The sequence below is a fragment of the Zonotrichia albicollis genome, chromosome 5, assembly GCF_047830755.1.
Source record: "Zonotrichia albicollis isolate bZonAlb1 chromosome 5, bZonAlb1.hap1, whole genome shotgun sequence".
NCBI lineage: Eukaryota > Metazoa > Chordata > Aves > Passeriformes > Passerellidae > Zonotrichia > Zonotrichia albicollis.
In genome coordinates, this window is record NC_133823.1 from 28,239,570 (window position 1) to 28,266,317 (window position 26,748).

The 26,748-nt window shown below is 36.1% G+C and overlaps 1 long non-coding RNA gene across 1 annotated transcript in view; it reads left to right on the plus strand.

Moving 5' to 3' along the window:
- LOC102060436 (uncharacterized) overlaps positions 1–26,748 on the plus strand; it is a 177,503-nt gene that overhangs the window by 81,716 nt on the left and 69,039 nt on the right. The window contains exons 8-10 of the long non-coding RNA XR_012580425.1: positions 7,642–7,903; positions 11,085–11,242; positions 21,257–21,344. This is a non-coding gene — a long non-coding RNA (uncharacterized LOC102060436). The remainder of the gene's footprint in view (positions 1–7,641; positions 7,904–11,084; positions 11,243–21,256; positions 21,345–26,748) is intronic.

Here is a 26,748-nt window from a genome sequence, read left to right on the forward strand (position 1 = left end):
AAGACAGGCGTCACAGAGTCCTTTGGGCAGTCCTTGAGTGATTTTGATGCACAAGATGATAAGGATGTTGGTGCCATGGCCAGATGATGTGTAGCCATGTGAAGGGGGCTGTCATCCCCTGTTCAAGGTGGCAGGAAGGTGGCAGAAATATTTACTCACATTGCAGCCTGTCATTATCTGTAGTGCCTTTGGAGAGAGATTGACAAGCAGGAGGTTGTGAGCTGTGTGAGTTGCTCTGATGACTTATTGCAGTTTTCAGTCAGGAGATTGTGTGTTTCCTCTTTTGTGTAATCTTGGTACTTATGTACCCATCTGTAAGTCAGGTATAACTTGGTCTTTGAGGTTTTTTCTGCCTCTGCTCTGCTCTGAGTGCATGTGGTGAAGTTTCCATGTTAGATGATTCCTTCATTATTTCTGTTTGCCAAGAGCATTGTTCTCATTGGTGTCTATATTATGCTGCTTTTGAACTCATTATAAAAAGTTCCATGTAGTCCTTTCTCTTCATAATGTGAGAAAGGTCATAGGTACCCAGGGGTGTGATATCTCTGTATGACACTAGAAAATGTCAATGTGAAATAAAGAATTTGTCTGCATTAATCTCCACTGGGGGAATAAAGCATGAACTAGGAAAACTTGTGACTTGCAATGAAAATCAAACTGTTTATGTTCATTTAAACCAAACTCAGCCTTTTGGCACTGAAAACATCTGCAGATGGAGTTTTTGCATGCTATAAATTGCTGCTCTTGTTGTCATTTCAGCCCTTATGGGTATATTTCCATTTATTCTCCAGAAAATATTTTGTTTTTCAAATTGAAAGTTTTCAAGCTCACAGTTTGTGTCTTGTATCCTCAGAAGATGACTGGAAAGAAGAAAATAGCATACCTTTTAATACTATTGGTGCTATTTATTACTTTACACATTTAATTGGCATTTTGTATTCTGAGTGTGTTTTGAAAACAATAATTATTTCCAGACCTCCTTTTTGGGAAATTTTATGGTGTTATTACTAGTATGTGGAATACAAAATTAAAATAGAAGAGGACATTTTCTCACAAAGAAATTTCTAAAATTCTTCAGGTGCTGGGTTTGGAACTCACGGACTTGGTACCCTGAAATCCCTTTCAATAGATTATTACACCTAACGGAATGAAGTTTGCATAAATGAAGTTCCTCAGCATTCTGCAGTGGTAGGCTTGTGGCAGAAGCTGACACTATTGATTTGGTGGCACTTTGACTTGACAAAGAAGGAGTTGAGGTACATCTATAAGCTCAAATACACACAATCTGCAAGTGACTTCATGTATATTTCAAGAGACTGGGATAGGAGCCAGTTTTCTTCTGGCAGCCATGTAAGACTGTTCAAAGCCTGAGCTAAGTCATTCATCTTCACACCGTGACCATGCAGGCATGTCTGCAGAGAGAAGGGCTTGTTTACAAGGGAATGGATTGTACACAGAGCAGTGACTGACTCCTGCTAGCATCGAAGGAATTTCTTATGTGACTGTGAGAATCACATGTGGCACAGAGCAAGTGTTCTAGAGGAATTAATCTCCTTGGCAGTTCATCATTGCAAAACTGTTTCTGTGCCTTTTTAGATGGCTGCATATTTTACCACTATTACAGGAATCTGCTGTATCATTAATCATATTTAGATTTTTTTTTCCTGGAGCCTTGGCTGTCATAAAGTAATGAAAATACCTGGTAAAGCATGAGCACATCATCCATTACTGTTCAAATATAAATGGTTTTGATAAGGTTTGAAAGGAGATGAGCCAAAACCCACTGTTGTATTCTGCAAAAGTGCAGCTTTCAGGTAACTGGAAAAAACACTCAGGCTTTGCATATGAAAAGAAGTGGCCTTTGTCAGCTTTTAAAAACAGGCATGTAGTTTTGTTAAATGTTAGTGACAAGCTCCTACCTAAGTCAACAAAGTCATTTGGAGTGTGAACAAATTGTTCAGATTCCTTTTTGTGGAGCAGTGTTTATCTAACATTTGGATGCCATGAGCCTGGGAATAAATGTCAGTGCTAAAGTGGTCTCATAATAAAACTTTCTTCTTAGAGAGTTGTAAAAGATATTCCTGTTAATTGTGGCAAGTTCAATTAATTATAGATGCACAATATTTTGAGTAGAGATTTGTTCTTCCACAAATGCTTAAATAAAATACAAACAATAGTAAGTATTTTTTTCTCTAATTTCTTGTGTTTAATTAAACAGATTTATGTTAAAATCTTCATCTGCCTACTAAATCTTACATCTCTAGATTTTCATTTAAGGTAAGATCTGACAGACACTTTTTTTACATTTTTATTTCAGAGTAAAACATGTAAAGATGGGGACTAGAAGTGGATATAAGTAGAAAAGGACAAGAAGGAGATCGGAGATGATCACTTTCAAAAATCAAGAGGATTTCCCTGCAAAATTATTTACCCATTTTCTGACACAATTTATAAATATATTAGCAAAAACAAAGGCATAACTCTCTGAGGAGAGTGTTCAGCCAGTCATCAGTGTTTGCTACAGTAACAGTGCTGTTAGCAGATTTTCAAATAAATAATTTCCTGCTTAGTCTTTTGTGGGTTTCTTCTTTTCTTAGTGGGATTTTCAGACATCAAGACATTATAGGTCTTCCTTCTTTTTTTTTTTTATTTTATTTTGTCTTTTGTCTCCCACCTCCCCTCTAGTAAGTTGCAAATTAATAGTATGAACATGTTGCTTTTGCTCCTTTTTATATTGCCATAGGCACTTTTCCCCCCTCTGCTTTTGGATTGTGTCTTTGATTCTCATTTTCTCCATCTTTATACAGTAGCATATGGAAAAGTTATATGAAAAATATTCTTCCTTAAAAAGTAGTCACTTCAGAACAGTAACTTCCAGCATGTAATGCATAGAAATGTGCCATCAGAGACCAACCCTTCCTCTGCTGTATGAGGGGAGGCTGAGATCACTTGGTCTGTTCAGCCTGGAGAAGGGGAGACTGAGGAGAGGCCTCATTGAGGTCTTCAGCAAAGAAATGCAAAAGAACAGGCACTGACCTCTTCTCTGTGGTGACCAGGTGAGGAAATGGCCTGCAGTTCTCTCAGGGCAGGTTTAGTTTGGACATCAGGAAAAGGTTCTTCACCCAAAGACTGCTTGGGAACTGGAGCAGCTCCCCAGGAAAGTGGGCACAGCACATAAGTGGCCACTGCCAGTGTTCAAGAATCTTTCAGACAATCCTCTCAGGCTCATGGTGTCACTCTTGGGGCCATCCTGTGCAGGGGCAGGAGTTGCACACAGTGATCCTTGTGGGCCCCTTCCAACTCAGTAAATTCTATGATTCTGTGCAGCCAGTCACCTTGATGCAAAAATTAGAATTCATAATGGAACTTAAAACATATCCATGTTCTCTATTTCTCTAGAACCTCTGTCCTGTGAGTAGGGAAAAGGCTTTAATATTTGAAGCCTTTAATATTTGAAACAATATTCTAGGACTTTTTTCTCTATCTGCTGTATATACAAAGTACTTCAAAACTCAAATTTGTGTTAATAGTTAAAAAAACTCACAGTGAAAGTCATAAGCTAGGCCTCTTCCAATATTTCAGTGGAAATACTGGATAAATATAAAAAACAGAAATGGAATAAAAATAGGGAAATAAAATTTTGCTCCAAGAGGATGCCTTTTTGTTTTGGGTGCCTCAAATACCCAGTCTCAGAGGCAGTTAAAAAGTCAGAGTTCGGCTAATTCCTGGCAGTCATAAAAAGGCTAAAGAAGCAGGTGTTCTGATCCCACTTGTCGAAAGCATGAAGACAATATATTTTGGATAAAAACCCATGAAAAGGATATGGGTTTAGCAACATGAAAGAACAAAAACTAACATGTCCTTTATGAAGAATGCCACCATTTTCCATGAATACTAATAGAACCTTAAGTCATTCTTTGCGCAATTCCTAGCTAAAATATGTATTTTCTGGCTATTGTTAGCATCATACTGGTTGTGTTGCCTCAAACTACTCTGATTGACTGACATGTTTCATGCCAATTCCTTGGGGTTTTATTTATTAACATACTTGAATATTACTATCTTCTTTCTTGTTCTTTCTTTGTTCTTTCTGTGATGGAAACTCTTGCAGACTCCATGTAGATGGCTGTGCCTAAGTGTGATCTGTCTGTTTGCCCTACAGTGAGAGAACTGAACAATTAATTTGAAATCAGTGGGAATTATGGCATGCTGAAAAGAAAAAAACAGGATCCAAGTAACTTAAATCTTTATTGCTGGGATCAATTAAAGAGTTGGATGTGGAATAATGGTATGATAGAGGTATTGTGTCCAAATGAATTAAGGAGACAAGATCTTCATTGCTTTTTATGAAGTTGTGGTTAGTATAGTTTCAGTTTTACTCTGAAAAAATTTGTTCCCTTATTCTGTACGGATTTCAAACAAATCAAAGTAAGATGTCTAGACAGTATTTTCCTTTTAGTCCTGGAATAAGGCACAAGTGAGGCGAGATCCCTGCCCAGGAATATGCAAGTAAGAAAATTTCTAATAATAAATTGACGGTTATAAAAGTAACAACCATCTGCCATCAAAGTGAGGACTAATGTATGAGAGAATAAATAATTACATTTTGATCTTAGATAAAGCAAATTGTTTTAAGTTTTTGTGGATCTATTTTAACTTTGGAAACGGAAAATGTTAACATGAGTGTTAGTACAGAAGATGACACACCACTGCCTTGCAGTGTTCAACAAGGTGCAACTTACTAGATAAGTCACATCTGTGTACGTGTAGCAAGTGCTTACATATCTTACTGCCCACAAATGCTGGGCAAGGGAGAAGAGTGACTAATGAACAGTGCAGAGTTAACAATTTCCAGAGAACAGACAGCATAAAGGGACCACAGTGATAAAGAAACCAATTCCACTGCTTCTTAGTGAGTCTAATGCTGCCCCTGGAAATGCAGATTTATTACTAAAATGTAAATGAAACAGTCATTGTTGGCTCTGACTAGGTATAAAGCACTGAACAAATGGAGGATTAAAATTGAGCAAATACTCTTTATGTTACAAAATGTCTTTTAAATAAAAAAGTTGGCAAAAATACACTAGTATAGAATGGAAACATCAAGAGAAATGCTATTTTTATGGTGATTTACTGGAAAAGTCCTTAAAGAAAAACAATTCCTTTGCATAGCACATTTGATGCTAATGCCACAAGAATTTTCTTTGCTATGGAGTTTCCATTGAGGTAACTCTCTAAAATGTTTCATTTCAGTTACATTGTAGACAACCCAAATATGGCAAAGGAGATTATTTCAATTTTATTAATAACTCTAAATAATACTCGAAGAACAGGGAAGATAAATCTCGGGGCTAAGCAAACATTATTGCAGTGAAAGACATTCAAGGCAGAAAATAGTGTGAGGTAGGACGCCAAAGACAAATACTTCCCAGGGTGATTATTCTTTTAGCAGATGGTGCACAGAGGACTAGACTGGCTTTTGTGGCACAGTAGGTATCACACAGCACATGTTGCTCTAAGAATAATGAAGACATTTGCCATCCCCAAAATTAAAGGGAAAATGTATCATGCTATAAGTAATGAGCTGTCTGAGTTATTTTTGACTCAGTTTATTAAGAAAAGATTGGACCAAACCACAGCAATAAATCTCTAGGACACATACATCCCAGACTGATTTGCATTCAAGGTCATGACAAAGTTCAGCAAAAATGCAGATCTGAGCAGAACAACTCTTCATGTATCATGGATTGCTGTGTTTCTTTTCTTTTTAGGCAGCTCTAATGAATAATGATGATTATCATGGTGGATAGGATGTTAGGGACAGTATGTACTTGTGCATATTTGTCTTGCAGTGTTTGTCACATGCCCGCTTGTAGATTTCTAGCTAGAGTGGAAAACATCCAGCACTGAACTCCAAAAATTTATTAAAAAACCCCAAAGTAGCTGTTGAGTCATAAAGAATATTTTTTCTGAGGAGATATTCATACTGCTTGATTTTAGTCATCCAAAAAAAAATGCCTCGCATGGAAACCTATCTTCCTGTGTTATGAATGAGAAAAAAAATATTTGAAGTTGTAGTTTAGAACCTGAGAGCTCATCATGTGTGTCATCTGGTGTATGTCATCACTAGATTCAAACTACATTTTGGTGATCTGATTTCTATGGCAAAACCAAAGTACTTAAACACACTTCAGCTCATCTAGGATCTTAACTTTCTCCATTAATTTTATGTGGAGATAAGTATGCCACCTTGGTAATTTTATTTAGGTTTTAAGGTTAATCAATTAGACAGTTAGATACCCTCTGAGCAGTAGTTATCCATATAGCAAATCTGGATAATTTAATTTACGTGTGATTTTAGATGGCACTATTTTATACCTTTTTATAGTTCAATCCGGGGATAAATGGCAGTAATTTAGATATACTAAAAAGTAGAATGTGAAATATACCAAGTCTTCAATGAAAGCTAGAGTGAATTTCAGGGTTTATTGAACCAAACTAACTTATTTTTTAACATGCAAACCCTAATTTTTACTCTGCTAATAATTAGTCTGCTTTTCTCTCTGGAGTTCATCATTGTGGTAGCCATCAGCTAAGTGATGCTGCTTCTGTTGTGTGATAACTACACTGTGTCTTGTTTGCTTCTATTTTATTTTTATGCCTGGCAACATGTAGACTTTGCATTCCTGAGATTGTTGTCCTTGGATAACAAGGTTGCAGTGGATGAGGAAATTATTCTTCCTGAGTAAGAGGATAATTTCCTATATATAGGGAGAAACAGTACTGCAGAGAGACCACTAATCTGATAGTTACTGCATATTTTTATAGAAATATAAATACATTCCTCCTCGTGAAGGAATCTCAGGAGTCATACTCATTATTGCTATCATTACCAAAAACTTCTGTAAGAAAACCAAATAATTAAAACATCCATCACCAATGAAATCTCTAGTCATCTAGTCTCCACATTAGAGGACACTGACTAAAGGATGAGGCAAAGTCAATTTAATTCATTTCAAAAATACTCCTATAAAAATGGAAGGAAAAACATGAAAATTAACCAAAAATAATTCTATTTTTTGACTTTTTTGAAACAGGGAATAGAGATTGATGGATTGTTTTTTATTCAAAATTATCAAGCTACTAATGAAAAAAAAGAAACTAATGATACCCAGTTAAAAAGAATGAAAAGGTTTTTTTTCCAGTTGTTTTGTTTCTATTCAATTTAAGTTAAAGTCCTTAGATTTGTCATGTAGAGCAAACCCTAGAGGCAGTTTCATTTAATTCCTTCAACAGGTTTTACATTCAGAGAAAATTCTTACAAATCTTGTGACTCTCTCCTTCTGCAGTGTTGAAAAGATATAGCGTGAACAAAGGCAGACAAGGATGTGGTGTGTCAAATGAATCTGTTCCTCAAGTGTTCCTGTGCCTCTGTAAAATTGCTTTTTTCACATTGGCTGATTATACAGTTAGCATATGAAACATTTTCCTGCCAGTGGTATTTTGCTGAAATAAATACCTCAGGAAAAGCAATATTTTTTGCAGGAAATTTCCATTTAGTTCTAGCTCAGGTCAACTTTAATGTCCCTATTGCCTGAGTCACTTTTTACTTTGTTCTTTTATATTTGTTTCTTTATATAGAAACCAGAGAGCCCAGATGCACCACAGAACATGTTCCCAATTATGTTCTGCCTCTGTATTTGGATAAGTGGGAAGGATTGCTGCCATCATCAGCGACTGGTTTCCCTGGACAGAAAATCTACTCATGAGGATTGCACAGGAGTGTGAGGAGCTGGAATGGGACCCCTGAGGAACCAAATGTTGTGCTGTGATTAACAAGCCTTTACCCTTAGCAGCCTTGCAATACTTCCCTTTCATATCTACCTGTCACAGGAGGGAAGAGGTGCTGATGATTACTTTGCTACCACATATCAGCATGGTCTTGTGCAGCTTATGTATTACTTTCTTGGGTAGGAAGAGCAGTGAAGGTTGCTGAGGAGTGCTTGTGCTAGCAAATGTAGGGTCTCTGGAGCACTGTTGCCACCCAGTCTACATTGCTATTATCTTTGCTTGAGTATGACTCTGTCTGTTGTAGTTATGTGCTTAATTTTTCCTTAACCACAATAATCTCATCTGTGTTTGGCATATTTTAGTAGTTAGAGTAACTCAAAGTTTTCTGTCTCTTTTTCCTCCTTCCTTCACTACCAGCAATGCAAATTATTTTCCTATAGAAAGTAGGAAACCTGGGCTGGCTATGTGATTTTGCACTGTACTACAGACTCACTAATAAATCTTCTGGAAACTACAGCAGCAACCTTAAGGGCTTATAAAACAAGCTGAACCAAAGGTGCCACTGTACGGAGCCAAGCTGGAAGGCTTAATACATGCAGGATGGATAAACTACTCAGGAATATTTCACAGCTGACTGTATTTTCATTTTTGCAGCTGTAACAACCTAACCACCAGCCTGTTATAATGCTGCAACACACCGCTCTATGTGAGCTGAATCAATCCCTCATTGCATAGTAAGGGTGAACAGTGCCCTTTGGAATTGGGAACTGGAAGCAGTATTAGATGAAGTAATTTAATTTCCCTTTGTTTTGCAAATTTTTTTACCATTACTCATGAGCTAGTCAGGCTATATTTTTTTGTCTTGTATTTTATGTCAACTGATAATTTAGATTATGTAGAATTAGACACACTGAACAGAAGACTTGAAGTCTTACTGATACTGTCATTCGTTCCTTACTGCTCTCTATTTCAGCAGGCAGAAAAGTTGTAATTGTTAGATTTATTTAATAATTTTAGTACCTCACAGAGATGAGGCTGGGTAAAGGTGAATATACTAAAGACACAAAAAAACCTTTCAAACACTGTTCAAAAAAGTTCAAAAAACTCCCCGAACACTCTACCACTTCTTTGAAGTGACTGAACACTAGAAGTGTATAATTTTTTAGCAATAAAAGCCTCTAGACGTCTTGCAGCTTTTGTGAAACTCTCAAGTCACCTTGGGTTAAGTAATTTAGCACTTGTCTCCCAAATAAATCCACTTACAATGCAGATGCTCCTGCTTCCATATATAAACATGTATCCATACCTAAGTAATGATTAATTCTCATTATTATTTATTAATTAATAATAATAATTAAATTATCAAATAATTAAATAATTAAATTAAATAAATAATTAAATAATAATAATAATAAAATTAATTAATAATAATAATTATTATTTATATTTTTTTAAAAAGTGGAACCAATAGCTAAGATATTTTTATAATCAAGTTTATTACAAAATTCTGCTCATGTGAGAAAAAGCTGCTTGGCAATGAAAGAAATGACTTAGTAAAGTGCTGTTCTTTTTCTCTACAATGTTTGCTCAACAGAATCAGAACAGTTAATTACCAAAGGCTTCAGATAGGCTGATAAACATGGAAATATGTGTCTCACAAATAAAATTAGCTAAGTTTATATGTGCTTATGCTAAGTTTAGGCATATATATGAGCACTCTTTAATCCTTATCCTGACAGTTCTTTCTGTGGTCCTTAATGTGTTCGCGGCCTAAGTGAAAAAAAAAGACTTGCATTAACACCAAGGTATTATTCAATTAATATCCAAAGGGTAGCTGCTGTTTTTTGAGTCTAGGCATGAAGATGATTTGGTAACTGCAAGGGAAATAGGCAAGAAAGGAGGTTTGTAAGCAAAGGAGATTTATTTGCATCCTTAATGTGACAAAAAAAAAAGAAGATGAAGTAGAAAACCAGAAAATACGAATGAGCAAAGAATTAGGAAATTCTTGAGATTGGAGGAGAGGATTTGGAGGTGAGGAGATAAGCTTTCAAATTTTTTATGGGGGAATTTGCTTTTAAGTCTTTAGGGGATAGGTTGGAAGAAAGTAAAGCATGTTGTGTAGACTACTAAAGTACTTCCATTTTGCCACTTTTCTCTCTAAAAAAAAATAGCTGTAGTCATTACAGCATTATAAAAGGAAGCAGGATAAAGGGATAGTTTGAGCAGTGGATCAAAGGTGACAAGAGGCAGCTAGGAACTGAGATGTCTATTGTCAGCTGGAACAATGGAAGAACCTAAAGTAAAGGGGTTTGACTCAACGTCAAAGCAGATCCACTAAAAATAATTTATTTAGTGAATAGTATGTGTGCCTAAAGTATTAGAATTATTCCATTTGTTAACTTAATGACCTTCTTTAAGGTATTCTATTTTATTTCCTTTTTTTTTTTTTTTTGGTGCAGTGTGTATCTAGTGATTAAAATTTACAAAATGTACATGTGCATTATCATGTCACATGTGTCATGTCAGTCAACTCAAATCCGCTCTTCATTCAGATTACTAAGTTTTCTACTTTGATAAAATGAAAAATAAAAGAGACCTCTCTTAAATCCTCATTTTGTTTTTCAGTTTCAAGGTGGAAAACATGAAGTAAGCTGTAAGTGGTGGTGCTTTCTGCATTATCTGTATTTAAAATGCAGAATGCTGCCTGTCCTTCAGACCTTATTTGTTTTCAGGGTAAGTCAGAATATCATAACAGAGTTTCTACTATTCTGAGGTTTTATGATCAGCTTTTTTCTGATTAGTTTACAGCTTCTTTTTTTTTTTTTTAAATACTTATTTCATGTGTGTAAACTGCTAGTATTTATAGTCTGCAGATTGTCTTATGAATTAGATTAAGGTCCTTCAAGGTTATAGAACTGCCTTAGCAACACAATTTCCCTCCTGAGCTGTGTTTCAGAGAAAGGAGGAAATACTGCTGCTATCATGGCTGCTGAATTCAGTGCTGCCAGCAGCTCTGAAAGCCTTTGTAGAAAACAGCAGGTCAGTAGCAAGTGTAAGACAGAATATACATTTTCAAAGCAAGTCCGCTAGTAGCAAACTGTGAACACACAGTGCAAGACAGCCAAAAAGTGTGTTACACCATGAATCACAGCAAAATAAATAATTCTGGAAGTCATCAGTAACAGACGACTGTGATCAAACAGTAAGGTAGGGAATGGCACTTTTAAATAACAGCAGGTGCAGTAAATTAAACTGGAAATGAGGGAATCCTAAAATATTGTAATTGGCTTCAGTTTCAGATGCAGGGCTGCACTCTGAATGTTCAGCTTGAAGACAAAATGAAACCTATGAAAAATAGATATGAAGAGCTGCAACTTTTTGCTGGGAGAAGACAGGAAGGATGGAAACACACTGTGCCTTATAGGAACTTTTTTCAGCTGTGATTAAGGCTGTAAGTAACTGATAACAGGTGACCTAACTCAGCATGGAGGAGCCCTAACCCAGTTCTGGGAGAATTTTGATAACAATTTTTTTTTAAATGTACATTGAATTCAGGAGAAGATTTTTAATAATCTGTTGTACAATATGTCACCAGCTGCTATCAATATGGAAATTCAATTAATCCTAACACATTTGGAATAGTTACAGTAATGTTGTAGCTGCTGTAAGAGCTCAGTTGGACACAGGGCATTTTCCTCTCCAGCTGTCTCTCTTCCAATACACAAGGCTGTGGTGCAGATGGAATTACAGCCAGACCAGGCTTGGCTGGGCTCTTGCAGAGCTTCTTGGCTACTTTTGCTGCAGGGAGGAGCTCTGCAAAAAGCCATGCTGGGGAGGTGCTGGCACCCGTATCTCAGTGGGGAAGTGCACTTGCTTCAAGCCCCAGGTCATTGTTGTGAAATCAGAGACTATCCTGGAAAGAAGGTGCTCAGAAGTCACAGCTGCTCTGGTGTGATATAACCTGCATGGTGCTGGGAATGGGAACCTTCAGGCTGTGTGTTTCCCAGGGAATTGTTACAGAAGGAAAGCTGCACCTCTTAGTTGTCTGTGATAAGAGCTATCTTCACATCTGACTTAGATGAACTGAAGGTAGTTTGTGTGCTTCCAAAATTCACAGCTTACAAGGAACCCGAGAGCTTTCCTCAAAGCTCCCTGTACCAGAAGGGCCAACAATTGCCCCCAAATTTGCCATATCTAGTTGATACCCGTGTACCAAGTTCTTGCCTGGAAGTAAGAAGCTGAGCAAAACACAACTGGAAAAAACAGAAGAATAGCATGCAATGGCTGTTGCCAACCCTGAGACTAAAATAATTTGTGTCTCAATAGAAAACACATGATAGATATATTCTAGTGAAAGGTATTTGTGCAATACATCACATACATTTATACTTTAATGGGTAGACTGTTATGACTAACACATATTGTATATGGTCTTTCAAGGCCAAAAGATATGTACTGAGAAAATAAGGTAGATTTATAGTTTAATAGCCCTTTTTGAGGACATATAACAAGATAAATTTGAAAAATGTAAACTCTACCTTCTCCAGATCAGTAACTGTAAGTAACCAAATGTTTCGGTTCAGAGGAAATTTCTCTTATTTATATAAAATCCATAACCTTAGCTGTTACTGTGAAAAAAGTATCACTGTACAAATCTTTAGTAGGTTAGCAGTATTTCATAAATCACCAGGTAAATGGAATATTTCAGCTTCTGGAAAGTTCAAATGTTGTCACTAAGGAAAAAACTCTCCTTGCATAACAAGTTACTGTGCCCTAATTAAAACAAAGAGCCCACATTTTTAAAGATCAGTATACAATAGGAATGTACGACTTTAGTGCTGTGGTATGAGAAATGAGGAGTTCAGGTCTATCCACAAGTTTTGATAAGGAGTTGGAGTTCTTAAACAACTTTTAAAGTTGAATTGCAGTTTTTGATGGTTTGCATCCAGACATTTTAGCAATTTTCTTTTGCACTGGTATTACTGTTATTTTAATATGAACCAGAATTCCACATAAAAATGAAGCTTTATTGTGCTAGAATTTTTGCTGTGTTAAAGTAAGAGTTAAGTGCAGCTGTCAATTTACAGCCTTTAGATTCAGGTGGGTAAAAGCTGTGAAAAAGTAATCTACAACTTTGTGATTGCTTGAGTCCAAAGCACATATATTTGTAAGACTAAGAACTAAATATGTGTGTGATATGGTAGTTCAGGGAGTTAAGGGGAAATAGGTATTATTGCTAACCAAAATAGTTTTTCAGTACACTCAAAATAATACATATAAGAAAGAAAAAAAATCCCAGTCTTCTTAATTCTTGTTTTCTACACCATATCTAGTTTATTTGCACAATTATGAAACTCTTGCCTTCACATTTAATAAGAATTAATAGAAACAGAGACTGGTCAAGAAATCCCAGCATTCAACAGTCACAGAATTTGTCAGGTTGGAAGAGACCACAGTGGGGGGATCTGGTCCAACCTCTTTTCTCAGTCAGGGTCTTCCTAGAGCACATGGCACAAGATTGATTCCTGAGGGTTCTTGAAAATCTCCAGTGAAAGATATTTAGTATTCCATGAGCTGGGACTTCCTTTCTATGTGATGGTATTTTTAGTTATTTCTGAACCAAAGTGAAAATTTGGCAACATAACAGACAGTGTATTCCAGATATTTCAGAGGGTATGTCACCTTCTGATCCTTCCCCTGATTTCTAGGCCACATGAAAACTGATTTTGGTTCTGAAGTCAAGGGAAGCCTACAGTGCAGTGGGGAACTTGAATTACATCTTTAATCAAACCAGCAGGGACAGGTCATGGAAGTATCCACAGAAATTTTGGTGTGATCTGGAAAGGAGAATGTTTGTTTCCACGTGCTCCTCTTGGCCATCCCACAGTGGGGCTGGAACAGGTTGGAATATTCCTGCTGGCATTCCACCCCCTGCCCACAGGGCAGTGGAACCTCAACAGCAGAGAGGCAGCAGCAGTTCTGAATCTGGTGATGGACAAACAGCCCACAGTGTCTGCCCTGCCATCTGGGAATCACAGCAGTCTCCAAGTGCCATCCTACTAAACTGGGTCCTGTTGATGCAAACCGTGAGCCTAGTAACAGAAAAATAGCTGTGGGTTTTTTTGTCCATATAATTTACACTTATAAACAGTTTTTTATATGCTATTTCTTTGTGCCTTGTTTATTCAATGCTAAATGACAGTGAAATTCTTCCTAAGCGTGTTTGAAATTGCATGTGTTTATGAGGATATATCTCAAAGTTTTCTGTTTCATTAAAGTCCAAAGAGTCTTTGTGAAGTCTGCATTTATTTTCCAGTTGTGTGGGTGTGTATGTGTGTACTTTCCTTAAATTGTATTTGTGCAATCTCGTTTCAGTAAAAGATTTTGAAGCAATAAAATGTTGCAAGTGTTACCATAGCAATAAAGATCTTAGAGTACCAAAAATAGTATCTTGTTAAATCCCACTGTGGAGTTGGTACCCCTGCAGCTACAGCATCACTGTTCTTTACTCAGTGAATTTTCTGTTCTTTCTTTGAAACATGGAATGAGTGGGACATCATATACCAGTCATATATGAAATGGATATGTCCATTAGCAAAGGTACTTCACATGGAGTGAAATGTGACTGGTTATGAGACTAAAATAAAGCATCACTCCAAGTCCTAGGAAAGACACAGGATGTGGCAGTTTTCTAATTTATGCAATAGGAATTTAAGAATAAATATGTTAATGCCAAATTAGTTGTGCAGCTGTTAAATGAGTAGAAGAGAAAGGGGCATGTAAGCAAGATCTTATGATCCCTGCATGCCAGTTGTAAGTGTATGGAATTATTATAATACTAATTAAAATCTTCCAACAATGAATATATTCAAGTAGAAAGCTTTGGAAAAAAACATTGGAATGTTCAACCACCAATATTACATAAAAAAGTGGTTTGTAAACTTGCAGAGATGTTATGCATGTATATACCTGATTCCTTAGCATTAATTGTGACAGGATATTACAGTGTACCAAAAGTCTGTTGTGCAAAATGAAATACTTTCTTTTGATAAATCAACCCTCTGTTTCAAAAACTTATTTCCAAGCATTGGACTCAACATTTGAAATTTGTGAACTAGATTTTGTATCAAAAGATAATTAAAGGACTCCTAGTGCTCCAAGTCAACCTGCATATGCTCAAATTTGATTTGAGGTCTTATGTATTGTATAGAAGTCACTGTACATGAGATGAACGTTATACCATAGTAAAAATGTGGCATATTCACAGTAGGAAAAATTTGATTTATATTCTGATTTCAATTTTTTTTTACTTTAAATGTTATATATTTAAAAATTTCTAGTTTCCTCAGTATATTTTTAACTTGTGCATAAATCTCCAAATAGTGAGGTTTCTGAGACTGCCCACTGTTTTTCTTTCCTTGAAAGCCAAATTACCCTTCCTACAACGAAATGTAAATGTTTTTATGTTTAACATCAGGTTAAGGAAAAATCAGCTTCTTCAGATGTCTTCCTTCCCCATGCATTTCTGTCTCCAAGTGGTTTTTGAAAGTCAACTTCTTCTCATGTTTCCTCAGGTGCTTCATGACACAACTGTGAAAGCAATGTTGTAGTTTCATCCATAATGCATATCTCAGATACTTTACTCTTTTCCTGTGTACAGAATTAAGAATAGAAGATGTTGGATTCTCTGACAAGGCTTGGCATGACTTACAGACCCATTTCATTTAATCTGCAGGTGTTTGCTTTGGAAGGCAATTAGGCATCTCTAGTCTTTTAAAGTTTCCTATACATTAATATCCCCATCTGTCTCCTTGCTTTTTTGGTATTTTTACTGTGTTTCATAACATAAAGATCAATATTGAAAAGGTAGTGGCTTCTCACATCCCTGTGGATTTGTGATAATTTATCAAATATAAATGATTAACCTAATAGAGTCTGAGAGCTATACTAAACACTTTGTTTTTGTATGCAGTTACACTGCTGTTTAGTACTTCCATGTGGGATAGGTGTTTATAGAGGTTATTAGAATTATTTACTATGTTAACCTTTGTTAAATGACCATAATATTGGTATATCTTTTCCTGAAAGAACATAGCCGTGCCTGTGCCCCAGTTCCTTCCACTGTGACAATTGGCAATACTTTAAATATCTGCTGATGTGCTGTTGCTTAATCAGTGCTAAGTTTGAAAGTCAACATGTTGAAATAGGAATATTGGCTTCTGGAACAATGCTTCAGTGGGAATTACTCATCTATTGTTTTACACCGTGATGCTGCATCTCATCACAGAAGTATCTCAGGAATCAGAGTTTATAGCCAGGAAATATATCATCATGTATTAAATGCCTCGTGGTGCCTACAAAAGAAATAAATTGTCAGATAGCTGGGTTACAATCACGAGTTCTTCTATTTGTCAGTAATAATGGATAATTTGCAAGTATTTACTAGCTTCTTATTTAACACAGGTGCACCATCATTATGATAAACTTATGGATGTCTTTAGAAGTGTTACTAAAGTAATATATATCTGTGTAATTATACAAAGAACGTTTTTCCAATTGAAACAAATTTTATATGAATCAGGAAGTTCTCTATAAATATCAGAGCTAATCATTTATCAGAGAAGTGTTAGAAATTACAAAAATTTCAAATCAATACTTTATGTAAAAAACCAGTTTTTATGTTGCTGATGAACTGGACACTTCTCTCTGTATAGGATATCATGTTTCATGTGACAATATTTCAGTTTTTATTGTTTAAATAAGAGGAATGAAAAATACCAGTGGCATAGAACACATCAATTTTGGGGGATATCTTTGTACTTTAACAGAACTTTATATTTTTACTAATAAATCAATAGTAATTTTTGTAGTGAGCACAGATCAACTAAGAATAGGGCTGCGATAATGCATATTTATTAATTTACACATGGATTTGAGTTGTTTGCTTGCTTAGAAGTCGGAAAAATGCTTTAGAATTTAGATATGTCAGCATTGCTTTTCTGTATCACTCATTTGGCCTTCTCTGTGCCTTCCTTGGTAGCTGAATATTAGCTTGAAAAGATATGTACTGGTAGATGTTTCAAGTGATCTGGTGTTCCTTTTGAACCCCATATTGATTAAGCCTTCTTAGTTATTTGGAATGTGAAGTGTCTTGCTGACAGGTTATGAGAATGCCTGCTGGAAATAGACTGAATAGACTGATTGCTCCAAATTACATGGAGCATGCAAGGTTTGCTTACAGACCCTCAGAAGGAAGATACTGTGGTTTTCCCACTGCAGACTGATATCAAAATAACTCTGTGATGCTCCTATTGTGCTGCAGGATATGATTTGGTTATGTTATTGGATCATTTAGTGTGTTTGATGAGAAGTGAAAGTGAAATAGCAGGAACATGCAAATAATGTTGCACTTACAGTGTTTTGTAATTTTTGCTTAATTAGCTCCAGGGCAAAACCACTGTGCTTTTGAAAAAAGCCCCAGAGGATTTTAATTTTGCAAGAATATCTAAACAATGGTTATGAGATGGCACTGGAAATAGGGAATATACCTTGTTCCCTTTGCACATGTCATTTCTGTTAATTTTATAAAAAATATCTTCATTCAGTTGTTGCTTCTAAATAAGACTTCAAAACATGCCCTAGTGTTAGATTCTTTAATATCCAGTATATTGCACTCCAAGGATCCCAATGCAGCCAAAAAGGGAGTACTCTCTGTTTTAGACAGCTATGCCTCCATTAGGTTGTTCTCTCAAATTCTCCAGTAAACTTCCCCCAGAAACAATAGGTTTTTCCATTAGGATCATTTTTTTCCCCTAAGAAATAATAGTGAGTTCAGAATTACAAGGACACTAGAAATCGAAAATCTGCAATTTTCCAAGGTTACTTCATTATAATTTTTTCATTCATTGCAATTAATCTCTGGAAAAATGTGAATTTTCAATAACTCCTCCAGGTAGATATTCAATTTATTTTTACTTGCATATGCTTGTATTGAAAGTAGAGCTAAAGATTTGCTTCTACAAAGACTTTTTGTTGATGGTAAGTGATGCACTAGGAAAGTAGGTTAAAAATATGTTGCTAGGAAACAGAAGAGGATCCTAGCAACTGCTCTGAAAATGAAAATTGTATGCCTGTGTGAGGATGGAGCTTCAACCCACAGCAATCCAGCTAGCTAATATTGTTTTCTTAAAGAGGATTAATTCTGTAGCCTCAATCTTTGCTATTTTATTAGTGAAATAGTATTTCTTATTTAGAATAATGTTCTTAGAGAAGGAAATTTTTTTTTTGTCCATTATAGTATCTTACAATGTGCTGGTAGCACACTCAGTATTTAGCTGGACCAGAATTATATGCTTTTGAGATCCATGTTCCTCATTTATATGCAGGGCTCATCAGCTAGAAGGATGCTCATTAACCTGTGGCTTTATGCAATCCATACTCCAAGAGAGTATTGTTTTATTGAATTTTTGTCATTATGTTCAGAGATGTAACACCTCAGGGAGAAAGTATGCAGTTTTGAACCCAAATTATTTTTAGGAAAAGAAATAATAAGGGATTTTTGAAATATGTGTAGCCTTCTCTTCATTTAGCACTAGTTTCACTTCCTTCCTGGACTTTCATTTTTCCATCTTTTTTTCCTTGTCGGTTGTCTTCCACAATAGTTCACCTCCTAGCATTTGTACCTTTGCTTTTCTGTGAAACCTTTTCTCCCTTCCTCTTGCATTTCTCACACAGTCATCTTCCCTTCTATTTTTCCAGACCTTGCCTTCTCTTCTCTCTCTCCTCTTCCCTGATCCATGCAGTTATATTCACTTTCCCTGATGAACCTTTGCCTTGGAAAATAGGGCATTAGTTACAGGACTAATGTGACACTGTGATTCATTCCAGCATTGCTTCAAGGCAGAGGGGCTTTTATTGGTGAAAGCAGCCAGCATGGTACAGAAAAGTCATTTTTATCTTCAGTGTTTAGGCTAATGCTGTGCAAGCTCAGGACCACTTGATCTAAACCCACGTGACTTTTCCATCTGCATATGTATAGGCACTTAAATATTATTGTCCTAAATTTATGTGTTTATTCTTATGCATGCGTGGGTAAGGCTGTCTTGATCTTTACCTCAACGTCAAGATAAATTCTTATATCCGAGTACCATTAAAGACTTCAACATGCAGAGCTGGTGTGGGTTCCAGCATGTGTTATTCTTCTGTGTATAATACAGAAGAATATTTGTTGAATGTTCTTCTTGGTTGTTGAGTCAATCTTGGAGCAATAGAAAGAGTTAAGTGTGCAAAAAAAGCCAGGCAGTTATTGTGGTATGACATGCTGTACCCTGCAGGTAATGGCCTGTTATGGAGGAGGAAATCAGGAAGAGATTAGATATCAAAAAGGACAGAAATAAGGGATGACAGGTGAAGAAAAGACAATCATATGTGAATTTACTTTCTACAGCTATCTTGAGTAAACTACCTATAAGGCAAATATTGCTGAGGAGTAGCTTTGGAGAAATTGTGATTTATAAAGTGGGAGATGGTAGAAATCACTGGAAGGAAGACAGCAATTCCTGAACCAGAAATCATATCCAAGGCTACTGTAGAATCCTGAGTATCTCTCTTTTAGAAAAACTTGTTTCTCTTCTATGCCAATTTCATGGGTCATTGGAGAAACAGATCCATTTTATACTTGTGTTTGTTTTTTTGTTTTTAAGACTTTCTTCAACACTCCTTTCTACTGTGGCAAAACTAAAGCTATGGTATGTGCTCTGCAAACATGAGAAATGTACTTGGCTTCAGTGGCTGTTAGACAAATATATTGCCAACCTTGTGCAGTGTGGACTCACTTAATAAAGGCTAACTCTGACTGGAAAAAAAATATGTACAGTAGCTGGTAAGATAATAATGGGGCATTGCTTCTTTAAGGGAACCCTGTTTTGAAGTGACTAAGAGTGTAGTCCTTGTAAACACAGTGGAAAACTCAATAAGTTAAGAAATATCAAAAATTAATTAGCCCTGTGTCAGGGTTCTTGATTAATAAGTAATTGAATCTCTCAACCTGCTGAATACGGAATTTAAGTTTGATGAAATTAGATCTCTGTGGTGTGAACTGATCTCTATTTTAAGCCAAATAAAATCCTCATTGCAGGAATTAGTTTGTTGATCTCACTCAGATCCTCAAAATATTTTACTTTGCATTACTAAACCACTTAATTGTTTATCAAAAGCTGGTGAAAGTGTTGGTTTACAATATATTAGGTCAGGATGAAACAGCTCTGTTAAAAATGGTGCTAGCGCAGAGTAAACTTCAAGTATATTCTGGTTTTCTTTTGCTTCATTAAAAACGAAGACTGATCACATTAGATTTCTCCTTGTGTATACAGTCATGTGTTTGAGAGCATGGGGAATGCAGTGGAGGAGGTGGATAAATTGGGAATTAGAGATGATTTCTCTATTTTCCACTACGTGTAGTTCCACATCTTGTTATTTCCTGCAGTATTGTCATTTGGCTTATTTCCCTTTGAAAGAAATAACTTGCATTTCATATATTCAAAGGTATATATTATGAGGAAGTTGACAGAAAATTGGCTGTCATGAATAATTTCTGTGTGAATGTCAGTCACCTAAGTCTCTAAGCATGGCTGAGCACACAACATGTTTAATAAAACTTTACCGACCCAAAAATTTGGTTGACGTGAGCAAATGTTTATGATTAAATTAAGGATTGTTTCCAGTCCAAAGCCCAGCAAAAACAGTCCTAATGGCTCCAGCAAACCAAGAAGGATTAAAGAAAATGTGTGCTAAAGCTGACAGTGATGACTGATCAAAACTTCAGTCTTTTTAGCCCTAAGGTAACTGGGTCAGATTTCATCAATGTAAGCCTTAAGGTATAAAATAGAAATTGAACTTGTATGGTGATGCAAGCTGGCTATGAAATTAGGAGGCCTTGGCTCACAAAATATGAAAAGTTGGCATACTCAATGGAAATGATGTTCAAAGCAGTTCACAGTAAGAATGAGGAAAACAGCTTGTGCCACTTTGGAAGAATAAACAGCAGTTCTCTTTTTGCAGTACTCACATTTCACACAATAATAAGTATTAGGAAAAAACACAAAATTAATATCAAAGTAGGAATAAAAATAGTGATCCTTTGAAGTCTCTAAATGTTTAGAAAATGTCTATTATGAAGCTACTGCATGTAAACTATAAAAGGTATTTTTTTGTGGAGAAATAGGCATTTAGGAAAAGATCCAAGTAGCTACATATAATAGTATATTTTCTTCCAGAAAAAATTCTAATAAGAAAATATGTACTTGAAAGCAATTTGAGAAAATAGTGAATAAAGACATTTTTCTTTTGATACAGATTTTTATGGTTACAATTGTTACTGCACAAGAGAGGTTTCTTCTGAGGAGACAGGGGGACAATTTATTGTATCTCAAAAGCACAACAATTAATTCTTTACATTAAATCCTAGGTTTTCAACTCAGCAAGAGGATCAGAATTTGAAATGCATCAGGAGAAAGCATTACCTGGTGAGAATATCTGAGCTGCCAGAGCACAATGTTAGTTCTAATTTTACTTTACTTTTCAAAATAGAAGCAGAGCATTGTGTCTATAGGACTCAGTTCCTGAGATATGGGCAGGGATCTCTAAAAGAGCACTGGTTTAAAAAGAAGTCCAATGTCTTACCTGCTTCCCCATGCTTCCCTGGGTGTCAGCCCAGGAGCCCCAGTGCTTGTCAGAAGCATCAGCATAATCAGCTGTCGCAGTTTGAAAAGATACCCATCCCAACTCATTGTGCTGCAGCACCTGCCCAGGAACACTGGGATCCCAAGAGCCAGCACTTAATCCTGCAGACAACCAGGTAAAACTCTGAGTGGTACACGTGGAAGGAATAAGGCCCTCTTCAGCAATTCATGTGAAAGTCGTATTTTTCTTTTTGAGGTGCTCCTCAAAGCTGCCAAGCCCTCTAAAGACAGCAAGTACAAAGGGTGCGTGATGCACTGTTGAGTAGGTGGGCTGTGACCTTTTGTTTCTTCTGAACTGTTTCATGATGTGAATTGCCAAATTTTTTCCCCTCTCTTCATTTTTGCCTGTTGATCTTTTGAGTAAAAACCCAAATTTAGGCTGTATAGTTTGTTATGTGTTTCTAAAGTGGAGAAAAAGGATGACAGAGGATGCTAATTTAGAAAGACACAAGTGAAAAGTGATTATGAGAAACTGCCACAAACCCCATATGAAGTAAAATATGCCTTCAAAGCAGTGATGGGCCAGTAAATTACACTGCCATCTAAAACATATTGAAAATAGACTGGATAGCTGGGGGTGCAGCAGGCTGGGGAGTGGAATTTGCTGCAGTACTGGTTGCTGCAGGAGCTGGAGCCTGGGCTTTGACTGCTGTTGTGCACATGCATGTGCCTCACACTACCCTGGAAGAGATATTTCCCTTTCCCACATACCCTGTGCTCCTCCACTGCTCCAAAGCTGCCAGCTGCAGCAGGCATGTGCATTTAGCAGCTAAAGCATGAATAAATCAAGCCATGCCTTGTGGCTGGGCATATCTATTTAGCTGGTAAAGGTTGCATGTGGGAAGAAGGTATCAAACTGGAGATATCAGGAAGGACTGTGATGTTAAGGTATATGAGCACCTAAAAGCTGAGCTGGCAGGGGGGTTGAAGAGGACTGCTTGGAAAGAGAAGGCAGCAGGCTGGATTTATCTGAAAAACCCTAACCAAGAATTAATTTAACAGCGCATCATGCCATGGATGTTTGATTCTGAACCTTAATGATATGTGTATACTTTCTATTAAAATGTAATTTTTTTTTGTTAAGCTTATTGTCTGCCATCTATTTTTGAAGTCAGTCTCCTAATAATGTTACATTTCTTGAAACAAATTTAGGATATTTCCAGTGATGGAAATGTGGTTATTTCCAGGGACTTCTGCCTGGAAAAAACATTGGCATAGAACTGGAAGAACAGATCTCTCAGGAATTTTTTCTCTCTTTCACATGCACAAGATATCTTTCCATTACAGTATATATTTACATGCAAACACACCCAGACATATATAGGACATTTACAAGGTGATTTAGGAAACCAGCAAAATGATAAACAAGCATAGCTTTCCTGAACAGTACTTGTACAGAATATGGTAATGACTGCATGAGAGATGTAATTATGAAAAAGGAACAGAGTATGAGCACCATATTTATGGTGATACAAACAGAAATAAAATGAGTAAGAACTTTATATGTGTAGAGGGACTGTGGAGTGGAGGTGTTTTCAAGCAGTGGGTGATTTCTGCTGGAAGGAGAGCTCTTGCTGAAGTTCAGAATACACTGGAAAAAAATACTGGAATTATAAGTAATCACACTTTGACAGAAGGTAGAGAGAAGTAACACTGTTTCTATTTCTTTTGAGAAACAACAGGACAAAATGAAATACAGAAAGCACACGTTTTCAAAAAACAAAATTCTATACAATGCTTTGAGTCCAAAATGTGGGGAGATGATGTTACTCATCAGCACTTCTATAGTTTTATTGATAGACTGCCCTGTTCTGCTTTGATATATACATGCTTGATTAAGATGATGAAGTTAAGTGAAATGATGATTATCTGATGCTAATTTTAAATGGTTAAAGGTGAAGCTCACCAGTGGAAATTGTTGGTCACCCTGCAGTAACATAGTGTAATATTGGTTATTTTCGTATATTCATGCAAGATGTTTTGTCAAAATCACTCCTTGTATTAATGGGAAGGTAAAATTACAGTAATAGTTTTCATTTACATTTTATTTGTGAGGTCTCCTCATCCTTCCCCAAGGAACATTGAGAAGCTCCAAGAAGAGTGTCTGCCTGACTTGAGGGCTGGGAGGTTGTCTTCTGTCAGTGAGAAAAGGGAAAGGACAGATAAAATGCTGGTGCTGAATGTCGACCTGGGGATTAAGCATGGGTATCAGCTAGGGTTTTTTAATTTTTGTGAGGGGCTTTTGATATGTTGTATCTGACTTTTTTTTTTTTTTTTTTTTTTTTTTTTTTTGCCATTAGCCACCTGGCAAAGGGCTTTTAAAGGGTTCAGCTGAAGTTGAAGCAATAGAACCAATGTACACAGTAGTTAATTAAATTGGCCAAAGCACTTTTGGCTCCACTTTAGGGAAAGGCCTTATAAAGATTTTCCAATTTGCTTTCAATCATCTGAAAATTAATAGCAGCACACTGTTCCAATATAGAATAAGATCTTTTATCAGAAAATTTCAAAGTGACCTCTGTAAGTTTGAATTGACCTCTGTATATGAAAAAATATATTTTCAGTGAGCTGTGATAGCAAAAATACTGTTAAAACAATAATTTATATAATGGATCTTTAAGAATGCATACAGTTTTACTGGACATTTACGAAATTACCAGCATGTACTTTTAAAAAGAGTTTATAAGGTTGAACCTTATTTACACTGGATTTTAACGGAGCAATAAGCTGCAGCAGAAATTAAAGGAGTATTAAATATGAAAATATCGTATTTGTTATGCTTCCATGCTGTCAGTACCATTATACCATCCTACATTGCTTATTCTTGTTAATATTTTGGTTTCCAAATGAAGGCATTATTGAAGAGTGGACTCATATTTTAAGAAAATTATTTTTCTTAGAAATTCAAGCAGACTATTTAAATACTCATTGTAAGTAGGATCCGTTTTAAAATGGAGGAAGAACCCAGACTTCAGTACACACACAGAGATATGTTTGTGCTTTGATGTATTTTTTCCCAAAGCATATTTGTGTATAGTTTTAAGTCATTTCGGCAGAAATGTGAAAATAGGCACCAAAGATTGTTTTTTTCCCTCCTAAGAACTCAATTCAGCAAGAGCATTCAGGCTGGAGTAGATCTGTAGAACACTGAGCTTCTCTACCTGTGCCTTTAGAGTGGTTGATCTTGTCAGTAAGCTTAGCCTCCCAGGATAATTTTGGATAGAAACTTTCTGCACTAGCTTTCTCATCTTGGACAAATATCTGAAAAATCTCTATACTATATTCAGTTTTTACAGTAAAGTCTTTAGGCTTGTGCTTAACTCTATGCAAAATGTGAAGGCTTTTTTCTGATCAAAAGCTAGTACTTGTTGACATTGTTCAGGCCATTCACAGACATTTCATGCTTCATATTTGTATTCTGAATTTGAATCTACATTATTTCCCTTCTTAAATGTCTTTAAAATTATATGATACTGTATAACATGTAGGTCTCAGAAATCTGAAGCTTGCTAATGAATCTGCATGTACTTTTTAGCCTATTAAGCCTTACCTTTAATTTCTACTCTATTTGTTAATATGAAATTAACTTTAATTAATATTGCAGGTCAATTGAAAGAGGTAATAAAGTCAAGAGGTAGAAACATGCCAATCTAAAAATACTTCAGAATGAAAATAATAAATATAAAGGCATATTAACAAAAATATGAGGATTGATAAGGAAACAAAGGATATAATGAGTTCCTTTCTTATTTATTTCATTTAGTAAGTTTAAAAATCCTGTTTGTTACTATTTCATTTAAATCCTGGTTCTCATCTGTTTGTGTATTGCTGTGCACGTGTTCCTGGGAACACCACAGTGCTGTAGCAACAGAGGAACTGAATAGCTCACACTAGAATACTGGGCATTATCTAGTGTTGTGTAAAGCTGGTTCAGAGAAAAATATTTTGGGATTTATTTAGGGCTATAACTATGACATCTGTTTTCAATCAATCTTCTCATTGATACAAGTTAAATATTGATAGCCTTACTGAAATATCAATTACATAATTACTAGGGGAATGTTGCAAATTAGGTAGGAAGCTACCACTAAAAGATGTAATTGGGAGTTAGAAGATATGAATAAATTTAGAGCAGTTCATAAATTTAGAACAATTTTTTTCTTGCACTTCATATGTACATACTTTAATTTTTTTTTGTTTTGTTGCTTTTGTGGGGGGATTTTAATAACTTTTATAGAATAATTGTGAAGAATAAGATTCTGATGATAAAAGGTTAGATGTGTATTTTGTGTGAGCATGCCCATAGAAAAATATTCCTATTATCCAGCAACTCATGCAAAGTCAAATGTCTTTGAATATGTCATGAGAGAAGAGCTCATGATTGTTCATGAACAGTTTCTTGCAGCAGAGGTCAGAGATGCAGTAGATTTAAAAACTGCTAAACCCTTAGGTGTCTTTGTAGTAAAGTTGATATGTGAATTCAGATAGTTCCCAACTGACTTTCCAAGCCCTACCTTGCCTGAGCAGGGCTATTGCACGTATTTTGATGTTCTACTAAAGTATTGCAAAAGTCCAAAGTTACGTTTACTGCTTTCTTAGATGTCATTTGGCTTTTATATTTCTGCTATATCTGATTACCACGCAAAGATTTCTGAACCTGGCAGCCTAAGCCCCAGATGAAAACTGCTGTTAAATGGTTTCATGATTATCTAGGTTTTTAGGTCTTCACCTTTGGCCATACACTTGCACCTTAATCTGAATTATACTTCTGTGATTTCCCTTTCAAAATCAGTATGCTTCCACTAAAAGGCTGTGTTTTGAAGAATTAGAATTTCTTGATGTTTGACCAAAAATTCCAGACAAGTTCTAACCTTTTTCCAGACCCACCCATTTTCTACTGATTATAGCTTGCCTAAAATCACACTACAAATATGTGCAGGAAGACATGCCTGCACTGGCACATAGAGGCAGGTCTGAGCTCCCTCTGGTTGTGTTAGTCTACAAAAGCCAAAGAAAGACTGGGCAGAGACACCTGTGCAAGTTCAATTAAATTCCAGCAACCTTAGTGCAGCACTTTCACACGGCCCGTGTAACCAGCTGAGAACTCACTGTTAGCTCATTGTGTTCACAACACTGTGTAGAATGTGATAATTTCACATGTTCACCATCCTCTGCTTATGAAGTCAGCTCCTCCCAAGAAACATACCTTCAAAATGTC